At 46.9% G+C, this 17,654-nt stretch overlaps 1 protein-coding gene across 6 annotated transcripts in view; it reads left to right on the top strand.

The window, feature by feature from the left end:
* Window positions 1-17,654, top strand: part of LOC143766815 (uncharacterized) — a 74,431-nt gene that overhangs the window by 16,361 nt on the left and 40,416 nt on the right. The window contains exon 1 of one of the 6 annotated variants that reach the window (XM_077254787.1): window positions 799-831. The exons of the other annotated variants lie outside the window; for them this stretch is intronic. The gene's annotated coding sequence lies outside the window, so the exon portion shown is untranslated. Of the gene's footprint in view, window positions 1-798; window positions 832-17,654 lie in introns of those variants that run through there. 6 annotated transcript variants of the gene reach the window in all.

Raw genomic sequence — 17,654 nt, 5'->3', positions numbered from 1 at the left:
AGATGCAGTGTCCCAGAAACACAACTTTTTCCTTGCAGAACTGTAGCTCGTCTTTAGATGCCTTGCATCCATTGTTGGCCAGGAACTGTAGTAAAGAAATGGACTTGGTCTGTGCTTTTGGCAGGGTGTCAGCACAGAGGAGGAGGTCATCCACGTACTGTAGGAGGGTTGTAGTGGGATGTGTCATCTTCCAGGGTTCCAGGACCATTGTCATGGCTTGGGTCAACATGGAGGGGCTATTTTGTGCCCCTTGAGGCATCACTGTCCAAGTGTATTGCCGACCCTCGTGTGTGAAAGCAAACAGGTACTGGCTGTCAGGATGTAGAGGTACACTGAAGAAGGCATTGGCCAGGTCAATCACCGTGAACCATGGGGAGGTGGGTGGGATTGATGAAAGCAGTGTGTGTGTGTGGGGGGGGGGGGGGTTGGGCACAATCGGCGTGTCCAACACTGTGGCTTCATTGACAGCACGCAGGTCATGTACCATGCGTAACTTTGTAGGCTGTCCTTTAGGTGTTTTCTTCTTTACCAGAAACAAAGGGGTGTTGCATGGTGACTTGGTGGGGATGATTGCTCTATTTTCCAGGTATATTTTCAGTTGTTGTGTGATGGCGGCAGATTGTGACGTGGAGAGTGGGTATTGCGGTTTCCGTGGCAACAGAGCTCTTGGTTTCAGCTCCACCTTCACAGGCTGGACTTTGAGCCTGCCAATATCTTCCGGTCCTCGCGCCCACAGCGAGTCTGGGATCAGTGCCATCAGTTCAATGTCCAAAGAATCTACAGGTGCGTCCTGTAAAGAGAAGAGACCGTACACTTCTGCAGACTGCTCCGGTGAGAGTGGGGTTGTAAGAGTGACAATTCCATCCTCGTGCAACAGAATACTGGCTTGGAGTTTTGATAGGTCTGATCATAGTAGGTTGCCGGGGAAGGTGGATGAGACTACTAGTTGAGACAGCATACTTTGTGTGGGTTGTAGACCAATATGAAGGGGTCTGGTCATTGGAGTGTACCGTGTGTTACCATCCACCCCTACACAAGGCACTACTTCATCCGTGAAACAGTCCGGTTCGGGTAAGTCAGTGTTCCTGATTACACTTCTGGCTGCACCGGTATCCACCAGGAAATTAAGGGGTTTACCCTCAACCTGTATCTGGATGGTAGGCGTTGGTCCACTCACTCGGCTGTTTTGTGGAGTGTAAGAGTATGAGTAGTGTGTGCAGTGGATCCGGCTTGCCAATGTCCTATTGTGGATGGGGCCCAGGTGGTCCCTGGGTGGGCTGCGGCTGCCATGGCCCCCTCCTGACGAGCTGATCTGCAGTTCCTTTTAAGGTGCCCTACTTTGCCACAGTTGTAGCAGATGCCCCTAGGCCTTTGTGGTTTTGCGGTGTCAGAAGGGTCCTGAGAGAAAATGAGAGTGGTACGGGGCCTGGCTGGTTGGTTCAACTCTACCCCTTTTGCTACTGTGTGTTGCACTTCTGAATCTAGCCTTCGGTACTCTGGCCTTGTGGTGCGAACTGCTTGCGTATTGGCTCTCGGAGGCCCTGCACAAAGGCCTGCACCCAGTTTTGGCGATGGGCTTTGTCAAGGAGATCAAATTCTAGATCAGTAAACATTTGATTGTCTGTGGTCAAATTTTTCCACAGACTCCCCTTTCTCCTGCATGGTGTCCTGCAGGGAGGTGACTTGGTCTGCCAGGTGGTCTTTAGCCCAAAGTCGGAGGTTGTCGAGGAAGTCCTGCCCTGATGATAAGGACTGATAGTATTCGGGTAGCCCACTTATGGGCCTCAAGCTTGGTTCCATTACGGGCCAGAAGGAGTCACCTGCTTTAATTTCTGCTAGTCCAATTAAGTCTATCCATGAGGCAGCATGTGTCTTGTGTATCTGACTCATCTTCCTGTAGAAAGGTATAGGGTGCCCTTCCGGGTCTGGTAAACTGTTTACGAGAGTAGCAGCTTCCTGAGGCTTGCAACTCACGTAGCGGGTGCTCCGGCTGGCAGGGATTAAGCTGTCACGGATGGGAGCTGTATGCCTACTACGGAGGTGGTCCGAACCACTTATGGATCCTGTCCTGTCTGGGCTCTCATCTATGTAGTAGGGTATGGATATTTTTGGTGTGTAGGGGTCCGGTGCTGCTTTAATGTCTCTTGGGTTCGCTTCCCGCCCTACGGTGGTACTGCTGGTGTCTGTTTCTTGCTGTGAGGATATGGTTGAAGGGTGAACGGTTTCTACCTTTTCCTCCTTAATCGTTTCTTCCTCATCTTTATCCTCATCCCCATTTGTGTATATGCCAGATGCTGCCGGAGCTAAAATGGCCGCTCGGTGACTTGTGCCCTTACTTAAAATGGCTGTTGGTGTAGGTGTGGCCTGACACAAGATGGCCGCCGGGACATGGGGCGTGCCATCTGTATTAAGGACTGGATGCAAGGAAGTAGGATTGCGTGGTGCCCCACACACAGCACACGTGTCCCTCCAGTCTGGATTCTGATTTTGGCAGACTGCACACGTCCATCCCTTTGGAGAGTATGGGGGTGATCTGTGTGGTGCGGGTGCAACTGCTAGAGCCAGAGCCATTTTATCGGGAGGTGGTCGGTACATATATTCCCCAGTGGCAGAATTACATTCTTCAACCCACATTTGTCTCTTAATCTCTTTTGCCGTTCTATACCATGCTTCGGCATCTCTTAAAACATTATTATCTCGTGAGAGTCCTTTCTTGCTAGACAACGTACTTTTCCATTCTGTTTCATCAAGCCTTCCTCCTTGGGTTGTAGATCCTGTAAGTTTCAGGAGGAGCTTTGCATTTTTAACATACTGTTTGCCTTTTCTTTCTGCCACTATTTCTTGTGCAGAGAACTGACTGGTTTTAGACTCGCTGGTACCCATGTTACAGTTTAAGTTCCAACCACCGTACTTCCTGTTTTGCCAAAACTTCATATACCTCTGGACTGCCGTAATTGTGGACACACCAGAAGGGTGTTGTGTGTGTAGGATGATACAACCTATTAGACTCGATATGGTATAGTAGTGCATCCTCTGGACTAGGAACAGATATCTTAGCGTGAATGTTCAGTCTAAGCACTTTGAATTCAGGTAATTCAGCTGAAAAGGCAGTGTAACCAGTGTTGAATCTGCGGACGGGGGTGTCTAGTACTTTAATAATGCGCCAACCCTCTTGTGAGATACTGAGTATTAGGGTTTGTACACAGTGAGAGCAAGACATGAGACTACTGTGAGTAGTAATGCAATAGTTAAGGCTTTCCCCTTGCCTTCACTGGTCTTGTCGCCAAGACAACTAGGGCTGAACTTTGTCACTTCAGCTGCGATGAGCGGTAATATGGTTAATAATCAACTTTGGTTAATGCAGTTTGATATTACAGTGGAGGGGTATAGCAATGCCACAATCCTTTGTTCTAGTGTCACATGTGTGTGTATGCCGTGTCAGTCATGTCACCAAACCGCAGATTCGCACTATGGGGCGAATGGCCGGACGTGAGCACCTGTATAAGTTTAAGGCTAGGTTCACATTGCGTAGGGGCAATCCGTTTAGCGCTAGCGGATTGCGCTAACGCAATGTTTATTTAGGTGCCGCGTTAGGGGTCGCGTTAACGTCCCCGCTCTCGCAGATCCCCGATCTGCGAGAGCGGGGAACGGACCTCGGGCGCGCCGCGGACGCTGCAAGCAGCGTCCAAGGCGCGCCACAGAAGAACGGCACATCACTAGCGCGAGCCGAAAAAGGCACGCGCTAGTGATGCGCTGCAGGCGAAATTTACATTGCTGTCAATGGGTGCGCTAACGGACCCGTTGCACGGCGTTAATTGCGACATTTTCGCCGTGCAACGCTGTCCGTTAGCGTGCACACATTAACGCAATGTGAACCTAGCCTAACTCATTGACCATCTAAGGTCGGAACCAGGGCAATTGCACGGTGTTAAAATAACACCCCCTCCGCACTGTACTATTCTAACAGCCCTTGCACAGTGTGGGATGGCTTATGCCTAGACACCAGACACACCCTTAATTGGACTGGACAATACACACAGATACAGACAATTAAAGGCTGAGTCACACATAACAATATCGTTAACGATATCGTTGCAACGTCACGCTTTTGGTGACGTAGCAACGATCCCACTAACGATGTCATTTACGTGTGACAGCGACCAACGGTCAGGCCCCTGCTGGGAGATCGTTGGTCGATGGGAATGATCAGGACCTTTTTTTTTATGCTGATCACCCGCTGTCATCGCTGGATCGGCGTGTGGGACGCTGATCCAGCGATGTGTTCACTTGTAACCAGGGTAAATATCGGGTTACTAAGCGCAGGGCCGCGCTTAGTAACCCGATATTTACCCTGGTTACCATTGTAAAAGTTAAAAAAAAACCAGTGCACACTCACATTCTGATGTCTGTCACGTCCCCCGGCGTCCACAGGGTTAAAACTGCAGTCGGCAGGAGTGCTGCTAATATGCACGCACTGCTGCCGAGAGCTTCCCTGCACTGACTGTACACATTCAGTGCACGCCGGTGGACGCCGGCGGGGGACGTGACAGACATCAGAATGTGAGTATGTAGTGTTTTTTTTTTTTTTACCTTTACAATGGTAATCAGGGTAAATATCGGGTTACTAAGCGCGGCCCTGCACTTAGTAACCCGATGTTTACCCTGGTTACCCGGGTGCTGCAGGGGTACTTCGGCATCGTTGAAGACAGTTTCAATGATGCCGAAGTCGTTCCCCTGATCGTTGGTCGCTGGAGAGAACTGTCTGTGTGACAGCTCCCCAGCGACCACACAATGATTTACTAACGATCACGGCCAGGTTGTATCGCTGGTTGTGATCATTGGTAAGTCGTTTAGTGTAACGGTACCTTTAGGAAGTATATATCAGACCAGGTTCGTAGACTCGGGACTTTCAAATGTGGTCTATTGTCCTAGAGACGACAGCCAAATATCTTGACCCAGGCCCGGACGTGAATACAGAGGTCAGGTAAGATGATATATTTTCTTACCTTGTTCAGAGCTGCAGACTCTTCCCACCGATGACGGGGGGAGACTTGGTGCGGCTGTAGTCGTCTGGGTATCGTCCTGAGCCCCACGTTGGTAGCGCAATATGTGAATTCTGTCACACAAGGGTGTGACCCCTCTTAATTGTCTGTGGCCAAATTGGGTCTCTGAAAGAGATGATACGTGCACGGAGGAAAGAACACACAAGACACGGTGGATCATGTATCAAATTATTCTTCCCTGCTTTAATGCTTCGCAGAATACCTCCTTTTATAGGAGAAATCAGGCAGTCTCAACACATTGCATCATGGATTTTTCCAACATAACAATTATCACAAGTCACTTTTGATTGATTATTGCTTGTTGATTATTCTGTACCGTTATCACCCTAATGGCCTGCTCTAGGTCAGGCGGACAACTGTCTATGCATGTATTCTACTGATCTTTGGTTTATTGGGAATTGACCTCCCTACGTGCAGGTGCGTTTATTCTTGATAATACTAGGGGAATTACAAAGTCCATCTAGACATTGGCATATCTTGGCACATCCTGGTATAGATTAATAAACAGAATTTAAGTCTTATAACAGTGAATCAGAAAACCTTAAAGTTACACAAATCTAATATTAAGCAAAGCATCCATATAGTTTGATTTCAGTATATCTTCATATGCCATACATTCCTTAACACCATATCCCAAGGATTGCCTTGCTCATCTCGCCCTTTAACACCATTACATGGATCTGGACTTACACTGGGACCCCTAGGCTTGGACCATGGTGTTACCTGCTATTCTGTCGTATTAGATGGCAAGAACAATAGGTAGCTGGGTTAGTACTGGAAGGACAGAATCAGAAGACACAAGAGTAGTCGGTAAACGGGCCACGGTCACAACAGTAAACAAATACACAAGCCGCAAGCTGAGCACAGAGGACTGAACCAGAGGAGAACAACGCTGTTTCTGGCAGATTCTGGCCATGTGCTTTGAGCTTTAGTAGGGTGTGGTACTTTCCAATTGGCTGAGGTAGGGAGCAGATTACTCCAGCTGGACAGCAGGAACAGATCCCAGATGAGATTGGACACACCATATGCAGAAGTCCTAATAAAACTACATGAAATTAAACCAGAAGAGTCGAAATCCCCATAAAGTGATTCCATTTTATAAATTAACCCCTTCCCGACCTGTGACACAGCGTATGCATCATGAAAGGCGGTGCCAATCTGACCTGTGATGCATATGCTGTGTCACAGAATGATCGCGTCCCTGCAGATCGGGTGAAAGGGTTAACTCCCATTTTACCCGATCTGCAGAGACAGGGGGAGTGGTGCTTTAGCCCAGGGGGGGTGACTTCACCCCCCCGTGGCTACGATCGCTCTGATTGGCTGTTGAAAGTTCAACAGCCAATCAGAGCGATTTGTAATATTTCACTATGAAAAGTGGTGAAATATTACAATCCAGCCATGGCCGATGCTGCAATATCATCGGCCATGGCTGGAAATACTGAAGTGACCCCCCCCACCGATCTCATCCCCAGTCCTCCGTTATGTGGTCCGGTCCCCTCCGTCCGCCTGCCCGCTCCCCCGTCCTCCTGTCCGCTCCCTCCTTGCTCAGGTCCACCCCCCCTGTGCTCCGATCCACCCCCCCACCTGCTCCGATCCACCCCCCACCCCCACCCCTTCATACTTACCGATCCTCCCGGTGTCCGTACGTCTCCTCGCTGGGCGCCGAATCTGCCAGCCGGCAGATTCGTTCCATGTACATTTTGATCACTGTGATAAAACCTCACAGTGATCAAAATAAAAAAAATAGTAAATGACCCCCCCCCCCCCCTTTATCACCCCCATAGGTAGGGACAATAAAAAAAAAAAAGAAAATATTTTTTTTTCTTTTTCCACTAGGGTTAGGGTTAGAAGTAGGGTTAGAACTAGGGGTAGGGTTAGGGTTAGGGTTAGGGCATGTGCACACAGTGCGGATTTGGCTGCGGATCCGCAGCGGATTGGCCGCGGATCCGCAGCGGATTGGCTGCTGCGAATTCGTAGCAGTTTTCCATCAGGTTTACAGTACCATGTACACCTATGGAAAACAAAATCCGCTGTGCCCATGGTGCGGAAAATTCCGTGCGGAAACGCTGCGTTGTATTTTCCGCAGCATGTCAATTCTTTGTGCGGTTTCCGCAGCGTTTTACACCGGTTCCTCAATAGGAATCCGCAGGTGAAATTCGCACAAAAAAACACTGGAAATCCGCTGTAAATCTGCAGGTAAAACGCAGTGCCTTTTACCTACAGATTTTTCAAAAATCGTGCGGAAAAATCTCACACGAATCCGCAACGTGGGCACATAGCCTTAGGGTTAGGGTTGGAATTAGAGTTAGGGTTGGAATTAGGGCTAGGGTTGGAAATAGGGTTAAGATTAGGCTTGTGGTTAGGGTTACGGATAAGGTTATGAGTGTGTTGGGGTTACAGTTGTGGTTAGGGTTGGGATTAGGGTTAGGGTTGGGATTAGGGTTACGGGTGTGTTTGGGTTAGGGTTGTGATTAGGGTTAGGGCTACAGTTGGGATTAGGGTTAGGGGTGTGTTGGGGTTAGTGTTGAAGTTAGAATTGAGGGGTTTCCACTGTTTGGGCACATCAGGGGTCTCCAAACGCAACATGGCACCACCATTGATTCCAGCCAATTTTGCTTTCAAAAAGTCAAATGGTGCTCCCTCCCTTCCAAGCCCCGACGTGCACCCAAGCAGTGGTTTACCCCCACAAATGGGATACCAGCATACTCAGGACAAACTGGGCAACAACTGTTGGGGTCCAATTTCTCCTATTACCCTTGCAAAAATAAAAAATTACTTGCTAAAACATAATTTTTGAGGAAACAACAATTATTTTTTATTTTCACGGCTCTGCGTTATAAACTTCTGAGAAGCACTTGGGGGTTCAAAGTGCTCACCACACATCTAGATAAGTTCCTTGGGGGGTATAGTTTCCAAAATGGGGTCACTTGTGGGGTGTTTCTACTGTTTAGGCACATCAGGGGCTCTGCAAATGCAACGTGACACCCGCAGACCATTCCATCAAAGTCTGCATTTCAAATGTCACTACTTCCCTTCCAAGCCCTGACGTGCGCCCAAACAGTGGTTTACCCCCACATATGGGGTACCAGCGTACTCACAACAAACTGGGCAACAAATATTGGGGTCCAATTTCTCCTGCTACCCTTGTGAAAATAAAAAATTGCTTGCTAAAACATCTTTTTTGAGGACAGAAAAATTATTTTTTATTTTCACGGCTCTGCGTTGTAAACTTCTGTGAAGCACTTGGGGGTTGAACGTGCTCACCACACATCTAGATAAGTTCTTTGGGGGGTCTAGTTTCCAAAATGGGGTCACTTGTGGGGTGTTTCTACCGTTTAGGCACATCAGGGGCTCTGCAAATGCAACGTGACACCCGCAGACCATTCCATCAAAGTCTGCATTCCAAATCGTCACTACCCTTCCGAGCCCCTGCATGTGCCCAAACAGTGGTTTACCCCCACATATGGGGTATCAGCGTACTCAGGAGAAACTGGACAACAACTTTTGTGGTCAAATTTCTCCTGTTACCCTTGGGAAAATTTAAAAATTGTGGGCTAAAAAAATATTTTTGAGGAAAGAAAACACATTTATTATTTTCACGGCTCTGCGTTATAAACTTCTGTGAAGCACTTGGGGGTTCAAAGTGCTCACCACACATCTAGATAAGTTCCCTTGGGGGTCTAGTTTCCAAAGTGGGGTCACTTGTGGGGAGTTCCTACTGTTTAGGCACATCAGGGGCTCTGCAAACGCAACGTGACGCCCGCAGAGCATTCCATCAAAGTCTGCATTTCAAAACGTCACTACTTCCCTTCCAAACCCCGACGTGTGCCAAAACAGTGGTTTACCCCCACATATGGGGTATCAGCGTACTCAGGAGAAACTGGACAACAACTTTTGGGGTCCAATTTCTCCTGTTACCTTTGGGAAAATAAAAAATTGTGGGCTAAAAATCATTTTTGAGAAAAGAAAAATTATTTTTTATTTTCATGGCTCTGCGTTATAAACTTCTGTGAAGCACTTGGGGGTTCAAAGTGCTCACTATGAATCTAGATTAGTTCCTTGGGAGGTCTAGTTTCTAAAATGGGGTCACTTGTGTGGGAGCTCCAATGTTTAGGCACACAGGGGCTCTCCAAACGCGACATGGTGTCCACTAATGATTGAAGCTAATTTTCCATTCAAAAAGCCAAATGGCGTGCCTTCCCTTCCGAGCCCTGCCGTGCGCCCAAACAGTGGTTTACCCCCACATATGGGGTATCATCGTACTCAGGACAAACTGGACAACAACATTTGGGGTCCAATTTCTCCTATTACCCTTGGGAAAATAAATAAATTGTTGCGAAAAGATCATTTTTGAGGAAAGAAAAATAATTTTTTATTTTCATGGCTCTGCGTTATAAACTTCTGTGAAGCACCTGGGGGTTTTAAGTGCTCACTATGCATCTAGATAAGTTCCTTGGGGGGTCTAGTTTCCAAAATGGGGTCACTTGTAGGGGAGCTCCAATTTTTAGGCACACAGGGGCTCTCCAAACGCGACATGCTGTCCGCTAACGATTGGAGCTAATTTTCCATTCAAAAAGTCAAATGGCGCGCCTTCCCTTCTGAGCCTTGCCGTGCACCCAAACAGTGGTTTACCCCAACATATGAGGTATTGGTGTACTCAGGAGAAATTGCCTAACAAATTTTAGGATCCATTTTATCCTGTTGCCCATGTGAAAATGAAAAAATTGAGGCTAAAATAAATTTTGTGTGAAAAAAAAGTACTTTTTCATTTTTACGGATCAATTTGTAAAGCACCTGAGGGTTTAAAGTGCTCACTATGCTTCTAGATAAGTTCCTTGGGGGGTCTAGTTTCCAAAATGGGGTCACTTGTGGGGGTGCTCCAATGTTTAGGCACACGGGGGCTCTCCAAACGCGACATGGTGTCCGCTAAAGATTGGAGCCAATTTTTCATTCAAAAAGTCAAATGGCGCTCCTTCCCTTCCGAGCCCTGCCGTGCGCCCAAACAGTGGTTTACCCCCACATATGAGGTATCAGCGTACTCAGGACAAATAGGAAAACAACGTTCCTGGTCCAGTTTCTCCTTTTACCCTTGGGAAAATAAAAAAATTGTTGCTAAAAGATCATTTTTGTGACTAAAAAGTTAAATGTTCATTTTTTACTTCCATGTTGCTTCTGCTGCTGTGAAACACCTGAAGGGTTAATAAACTTCTTGAATGTGGTTTTGAGCACCTTGAGGGGTGCAGTTTTTAGAATGGTGTCACTTTTGGGTATTTTCAGCAATATAGAACCCTCAAACTGACTTCAAATGTGAGGTGGTCCCTAAAAAAAATGGTTTTGTAAATTTTGTTGTAAAAATGAAAAATCACTGGTCAAATTTTAACCCTTATAACTTCCTAGCAAAAAAAAAATTTGTTTCCAAAATTATGCTGATGTAAAGTAGACATGTGGGAAATGTTATTTATTAACTATTTTGTGTCACATAACTCTCTGGTTTAACAGAATAAAAATTCAAAATGTGAAAATTGCTAAATTTTCAAAATTTTCGCCTAATTTCCGTTTTTTTTCACAAATAAACTCAGAAATTATCGACCTAAATTTACCACTAACATGAAGCCCAATATGTCACGAAAAAACAGTCTCAGAATCGCTAGGATCCGTTGAAGCATTCCTGAGTTATTACCTCATAAAGGGACACTGGTCAGAATTGCAAAAAACGGCAAGGTCATTAAGGCCAAAATAGGCTGGGTCATGAAGGGGTTAATTCACTGAGGGCTATAATTTATGCATATGTGGTCATAATTGTTGGTACCCCTCGTTTAATGACAGAAAAACCCACAATGGTCACAAATAACTTGAATCTGACAAAAGTAATAAGAAATAAAAGATCTATGAAAATAAAACTCATAAAATAGGCCTGGACAGAAATGATGGGACCCCTGAAAATAATGTGACAAAGGGACATGTGAAATCTCGGTGTGTCCACTAACTAGCATCATTCACTGTGCTGTTTGGTGACATGGTGTGTATCACACTCAACATGGACCAAAGGAAGTGAAAGAGTTGTCTGAGGAGATTAGAAAGAAAATTATAGACAAACATGTTAAAGGTAAAAGCTATAAGTCCAGGGCCGTATTTAGAGTTCCTGCTGCCCTAGTCACCTTTAGTGCTGCCTCCCCCATTGGTGAGTATGACACTATCGGCAGTGACTTTGGCAAAAATCGCTGATGTGAAAGTAGCCTTTTGCAGCAGATCCGGCAGTTTTTCTGCATTTGCTGCGTAACAGATCACTTATGGCAACACTCTCATGTGAGCAAGTTTCTTTGTAGCGCTTGATGGTTTTTGCAACTGCACTTGGGGACACTTTCAAAGTTTTCCCAATTTTTCGGACTGACTGACCTTCATTTCTTAATGTATTTATGGCCACTTGTTTTTCTTAGCTGCTTTTTTATCGGTCGTCCATGACAGCACCACAGAGAGAGAGGGGATCCACCCTTCAGGAACAGGAAACCTACAGATACATAAGGGCGGCACCTCTCCCACGCATCAGTTTGTTTCCTGTTCCTGGAGGACAGGATGCCCTACAGACATCTCCGGGCCGGCTGTCCGACTCGGGCAGCGAGGGGGTCTCCTACCTCGGGCAGTGCAGGTCCCTGGAAGCGCCACGGTGGGTCCGAGTAGGGCTCCACGACAGTGAGCAGGGGAGCGGAGTCCGGAGGATGTGCTGTGCTGCGGCCACATGCAGCGATGGCGGCGGCGTGGGGGGCGGTCGGAGGCTGTAGGGGGACTGGCGGCCACACGGGGAGGGGGCGGTACCGCTGGCCTCACACCTGCTGACAATCCGGATGCGGGGGAAGGGCTATATACAGTCATGGCCAAAAGTATTCACACCCCTGCAACTCTGTCAGATAATACTCAGTTTCTTCCTGAAAATGATTGCAAACACAAATTCTTTGGTATTATTATCTTCATTTAATTTGTCTTAAATGAAAAAAACACAAAAAGAATTGTCCTAAAGCCAAATTGGATATAATTCCACACCAAACATAAAAAAGGGGGTGGACAAAAGTATTGGCACTGTTGGAAAAATCATGTGACGCTTCTCTAATTTGTGTAATTAACAGCACCTGTAACTTACCTGTGGCACCTAACAGGTGTTGGCAATAACTAAATCACACTTGCAGCCAGTTGACATGGATTAAAGTTGACTCAACCTCTGTCCTGTTTCCTTGTGTGTACCACATTGAGCATGGAGAAAAGAAAGAAGACCAAAGAACTGTCTGAGGACTTGAGAAACCAAATTGTGAGGAAGCATGAGCAATCTCAAGGCTACAAGTCCATCTCCAAAGACCTGAATGTTCCTGTGTCTACCGTGCGCAGTGTCACCAAGAAGTTTAAAGCCCATGGCACTGTGGCTAACCTCCCTAGATGTGGAAAGAAAATAAAAATTGACAAGAGATTTCAACGCAAGATTGTGCTGATGTTGGATAAAGAACCTCGACTAACATCCAAACAAGTTCAAGCTGCCCTGTAGTCTGAGGGTACAACAGTGTCAACCCATGCTATCATCGGCGTCTAAATGAAAAGGGACTGTATGGTAGGAGGCCCAGGAAGACCCCACTTCTTATCCCGAGACATAAAAAGGCCAGACTGGAGTTTGCTAAAACTTACCTGAAAAAGCCTAAAATGTTTTGGAAGAATGTTCTCTGGTCAGATGAGACAAAAGTAGAGCTTTTTGGGCAAAGGCAACATAAAGTTTACAGGAGAAAAAAGAGGCATTCAAAGAAAAGAACACGGTCCCTACAGTCAAACATGGCGGAGGTTCCCTGATGTTTTGGGGTTGCTTTGCTGCCTCTTGCACTTGACTGCTTGACCGTGTGCATGGCATTATGAAGTCTGAAGACAACCAACAAATTTTGCAGCATAATGTAGGGTCCAGTGTGAGAAAGCTGGGTCTCCCTCAGAGGTCATGGGTCTTCCAGCAGGACAATAACCCAAAACACACTTCAAAAAGCACTAGAAAATGGTTTGAGAGAAAGCACTGGAGACTTCTAAGTTGGCCAGCAATGAGTCCAGACCTGAATCCCATATAACACCTGTGGAGAGATCTAAAAAATGGCAGTTTGGAGAAGGCACCCTTCAAATATTAGGGACCTGGAGCAGTTTGCCAAAGAAGAATGGTCTAAAATTCCAGTAGAGCATTGTAAGAAAGTCATTGATGGTTACTGGAAGCGGTTGGTTGCAGTTATTTTGGCTAAAGGTTGTGCAACCAAGTATTAGGCTGAGGGTGCCAATACTTTTGTCTGGCCCATTTTTGGAGTTTTGTGTGAAATGATCAATTTTTTGCTTCATTCTCTTTTGTGTTTTTTCATTTAAGACAAATTAAATGAAGATAATAATACCAAAGAATTTGTGTTTGCAATCATTTTCCTGAAGAAACTGAGTATTATCTGACAGAATTGCAGGGGTGTGAATACTTTTGGCCATGACTGTATAGCCGTCCAGAAGGCTGCAGGGATGCTTGTGAGCCCATCTGCAGCTATGGATGAGCCAGAAGCTGCCGTTGGTCTGCTGGAGCAGGAGCAGGACAGAGCCTCAGAAAGGTCACTTGCAAACCCCCAGCTGAAGACCCGCGGACGCAGTAACCAGCCCAGTCGCAAATCTAGACTGAAGGATCCGGTCCGCTCCCCCAGTAATCCGGTACCTACCGCTACTGCCTGGGTAAGAGATCTTCGTGAACGTACCCTGATGCAGTCTTTTTCCTATGTTTATTTCCTTAGGGGAAAAAATGCACTGGTAAAGTAAAGAATAAGAAGTGCGCACTATGCGGCTGCCCTTTGCCAGACGCCTACCCTAAGAGACTATGTCAGTCGTGTGTGCGACAGACGGTAGGGAATAAAACGATGGGAACATTGTGTAGCGGTAGCACCAGTTAAATTACATAGGGTTTTTTCTTTTTTTTCCGCTCCCATAGGTGGTGGAAGAGTCTCCCGATTTTACTTCAAACCTTAGAGAGATTATCAGGAAAGAAGTGAAAGATTCCCTAAAATCCTTGTCCCGGGGGGAGCCTTTCAAGAGAAAAAGGGAGCCTAGCGTCTCAGATTCAGATTCGTCCACTGGCCCTAGAAAGGAAAATGATTCGGAAACATCCATCTCCTCGGCGTCCTCTTCAGAAGAGGATTCTAATCGATTCTGCTTCCCGCTGGACCAGATGGACAAGCTGATTAAATCAGTTAGATCCACCATGGGGGTGGCTGATGAAAGGCCAGAGCTTTCAGCGCAAGACCTAATGTTTAGCGGTCTAGACCCGAAAAAGCGTAAATCATTTCCGCTTAATGACAAGGTTCAGAACCTTATTAAAAGGGAATGGAAAAAGCCAGAGAAAAAGGGCTCCCTTCCACCTGCCTTTAAACGGAGATATCCCTTTGATGAACCCTTGGTGAACACGTGGGATAAGGCACCCAAATTGGACGCAGCGGTGGCTAAGGCGTTTAAAAAATCCTCTATTTCTTTTGATGACGTGGCTTCCTTAAAAGATCCTCTTGATAAGAAAGCAGACTCGTTTCTTAAAGGGACTTGGGAGATGTCGACGGGTGCCCTAAGACCTGCAGTAGCTGCGACATGTGCAGTCAGATCAATGATGGTCTGGCTGGATCAACTAGGCTCTAAACTAGAAGATGGAGTCTCCAGAGAATCCATGTTAAAATTTCTGCCAACAATTCAGAATGCCGCTGCTTTTCTCGCGGACGCATCTGCAGATTCTGCATGGATGGCGGCTAGGGTGGCAGGATTATCAAATGCGGCACGCAGGGCCCTATGGCTGAAATGTTGGCCAGGTGACCTTCAATCCAGATCCCGTCTGTGCTCTATTCCGTGTGAAGGAGAATACCTGTTCGGTCCAGTCCTAGACGAACTGCTGGAGAAAGCCGGAGACGAGAAAAAGAAATTTCCCAGTCTACCGACCACTTATAGGCATCCCTTCACAGGAAAGAGGTTCTTTCGCAGAAGACCGGCTAGGGACCAGAGCAGATGGGATGATAAAAAGAAAAAAGGTACTGGATTTCTGTTTGGAGGTGGGGGACGTCAGGAACCATCCGGTGAGATCAAAAAACCACCCCAATGACTAGTCGCCCCGGTGGGAGGTAGACTATCTGCCTTCTACCCGGCCTGGTCCAAAATTTCCAGTAGCAAGTGGATTTTAGGAATAATAGCTACGGGTCTGCGGCTAGAGTTCTCCTCTATCCCTCATAATTTTTTCAGAGTTACCCCGCTCAGGTCCTCTCCAGCAGAACAGCTGGCCCTGGAAATGGAAGTTCATGATCTGCTCAATAAGAATGTCCTATCAGAGGTTCCGGAAGGAGAACAGGGTAGAGGATTCTACTCTCCTCTATTCCTGATACGTAAACCAGACAGCTCCTTCAGAACTATTATCAACCTTAGGGCTCTTAACAATTTTCTGACCGTACAATCATTTAAAAGGGAAACTGTTAACACCGCAATAAAGCTACTGTTTAAAAACTGCTTTATGGTAGTATTGGATTTAAAGGACGCCTATTACCATATCCCCATTTATGCAGGACACCAACGATTCCTGAGGGTGGCGGTCCGGTTGGATGGGGTGGTCAGACATTTACAGTATATGGCCCTCCCTTTTGGTATATCGGTCGCCCCCCGGGTATTTACTAAGGTCATGGCCCACCTGCATGAGTCTGACATTCTGGTAATCCCCTACCTCGATGATCTCCTTATCGTGGGTAAAACGGCGGATCACTGTCTAGAACAATTCCTAAAGTAATGTCTGCCCTGGAGCGTCTGGGGTGGTTGCTAAATGTTAAAAAATCACGGTTACAGCCCATGACGGTGCCGCGATTTTCAGGTCTCACCTTGGATTCCCAGGTTCTAGAATGCTGTTTACCTCATGAAAAAATTGATCGCCTGCACCTTCAGGTGCTGAGTGCCTCTAAAAACCCCACCATGTCCCTTAGGAAAGCGATGTCTCTGTTGGGCTCTCTCTCGTCCTGCATTCCAGCGGTCCGATGGGCCCAGTATCATACAAGAATACTTCAGGGCGAGGTGCTGTCACAACAAAAAATGTTGGGGGGTCGTCTAGAGAGCCAGCTGACTTTGTCCCAAAACACTATTGTATCCCTTGAATGGTAGCTAGACCGAGAGAACCTATCCACAGGGGTCCCCTGGGAATATAATGTAACTCGTATAGTCACCTCAGACGCCAGCCCTTCTGGTTGGGGGGCTCACATGGGTGAAATATTGATCCAGGGGCTTTGGGATCAGCGTCAGACGGAAATGTCCTCCAACCTGAAGGAATTAACGGCAGTGGAACAGGCAGTTGAAACACTCCTTGTCAATCTACAGGGCCACCACGTGCGGATATTCTCCGACAATCGGGTCGCCGTGGCATATATAAATCACCAAGGCGGAACCCGTTCCAAATCCCTAATGAACGTAGCAGGTCGTCTGTTCCAGCTAGCAGAGCAACATCTTCTGTCATTGGCGGATCTTCACATAAGAGGAGCAGAAAATACTATGGTGAATTACTTAAGCCGCAACACATTGAGGCAGGGAGAATGGTCCCTAAACGGCTCCATCTTCAACCTCATTGTGGAAAGGTGGGGTCAACCGGAGGTAGATCTTTTCGCCACAAAGGAAAACAGAAAAGTGACACAATTCTGCTCTCTGAACCCCAGAGAAAATCCTGTCAGTAGACGCCCTCCTCATAGACTGGAACTTCAGGCTAGCTTACGCCTTTCCTCCCCTATCTCTACTTCCTCTGGTAGTGAGGAAAATCAGGAAGGACAAGGCCACATTTATAGTAATTGCCCCCTTCTGGCCCAGAAGGACGTGGTTTCCATGCCTCAGGACTATGTCAATATCCGACCCATGGGTCTTACCAGACATCCCGGATCTCCTATCCCAGGGCCCAGTCTATCATCCTCGGGTGGTTGACCTTCATCTGACGGCGTGGATTTTGAGCGGGCGCTGTTAAAAGATAGGGGGTTCTCTCCGGGCTTCATTAACACTCTGCTGAAGAGCAGAAAAATAATCACCACAAAAATTTATGTTAGGATTTGGAAGACATTTCTTCAAAACTCAGGGGTAGTAGCTGGTCAGTCAACACCAATAGACCAGATTTTGGAATTCTTGCAAAAGGGGTTGGATATGGGGTTATCCCCAAATACTCTTAAAGTACAGGTGTCAGCCTTAGGGGCCCTCTTTGGCTGCAACATAGCCGAAAATTACTGGGTCAGCAGATTCATCAGGGCGACAAAACGTTCTAGGCCAATGGTGAAGAATAGGGTCATGCCGTGGGACCTAAACCTAGTCCTCTCAGCCATAACAGAGGCCCCATTTGAGCCAATTTCTTCAGCCTCTATTAAAAATCTGTCTCTTAAAGTAGCCTTCTTGGTGGCCCTAACGTCAGCGCGTAGGATAGGCGACATCCAGGCGTTATCCAGGGTTCCCCCTCACATGCAACTTATGGATGATAGAGTGATACTGTCCCCTGATCCAGCATATCTTCCTAAGGTAGTGTCCAAGTTCCACAGAACACAGGAAATAGTTCTTCCATCTTTCCTC

This window comes from Ranitomeya variabilis, chromosome 4 (genome assembly GCF_051348905.1).
Source record: "Ranitomeya variabilis isolate aRanVar5 chromosome 4, aRanVar5.hap1, whole genome shotgun sequence".
NCBI classification, from domain to species: Eukaryota; Metazoa; Chordata; class Amphibia; order Anura; family Dendrobatidae; genus Ranitomeya; species Ranitomeya variabilis.
Note: the sequence above shows the minus strand (reverse complement) of the source record. Positions and strands in the feature narration are given on the sequence as shown.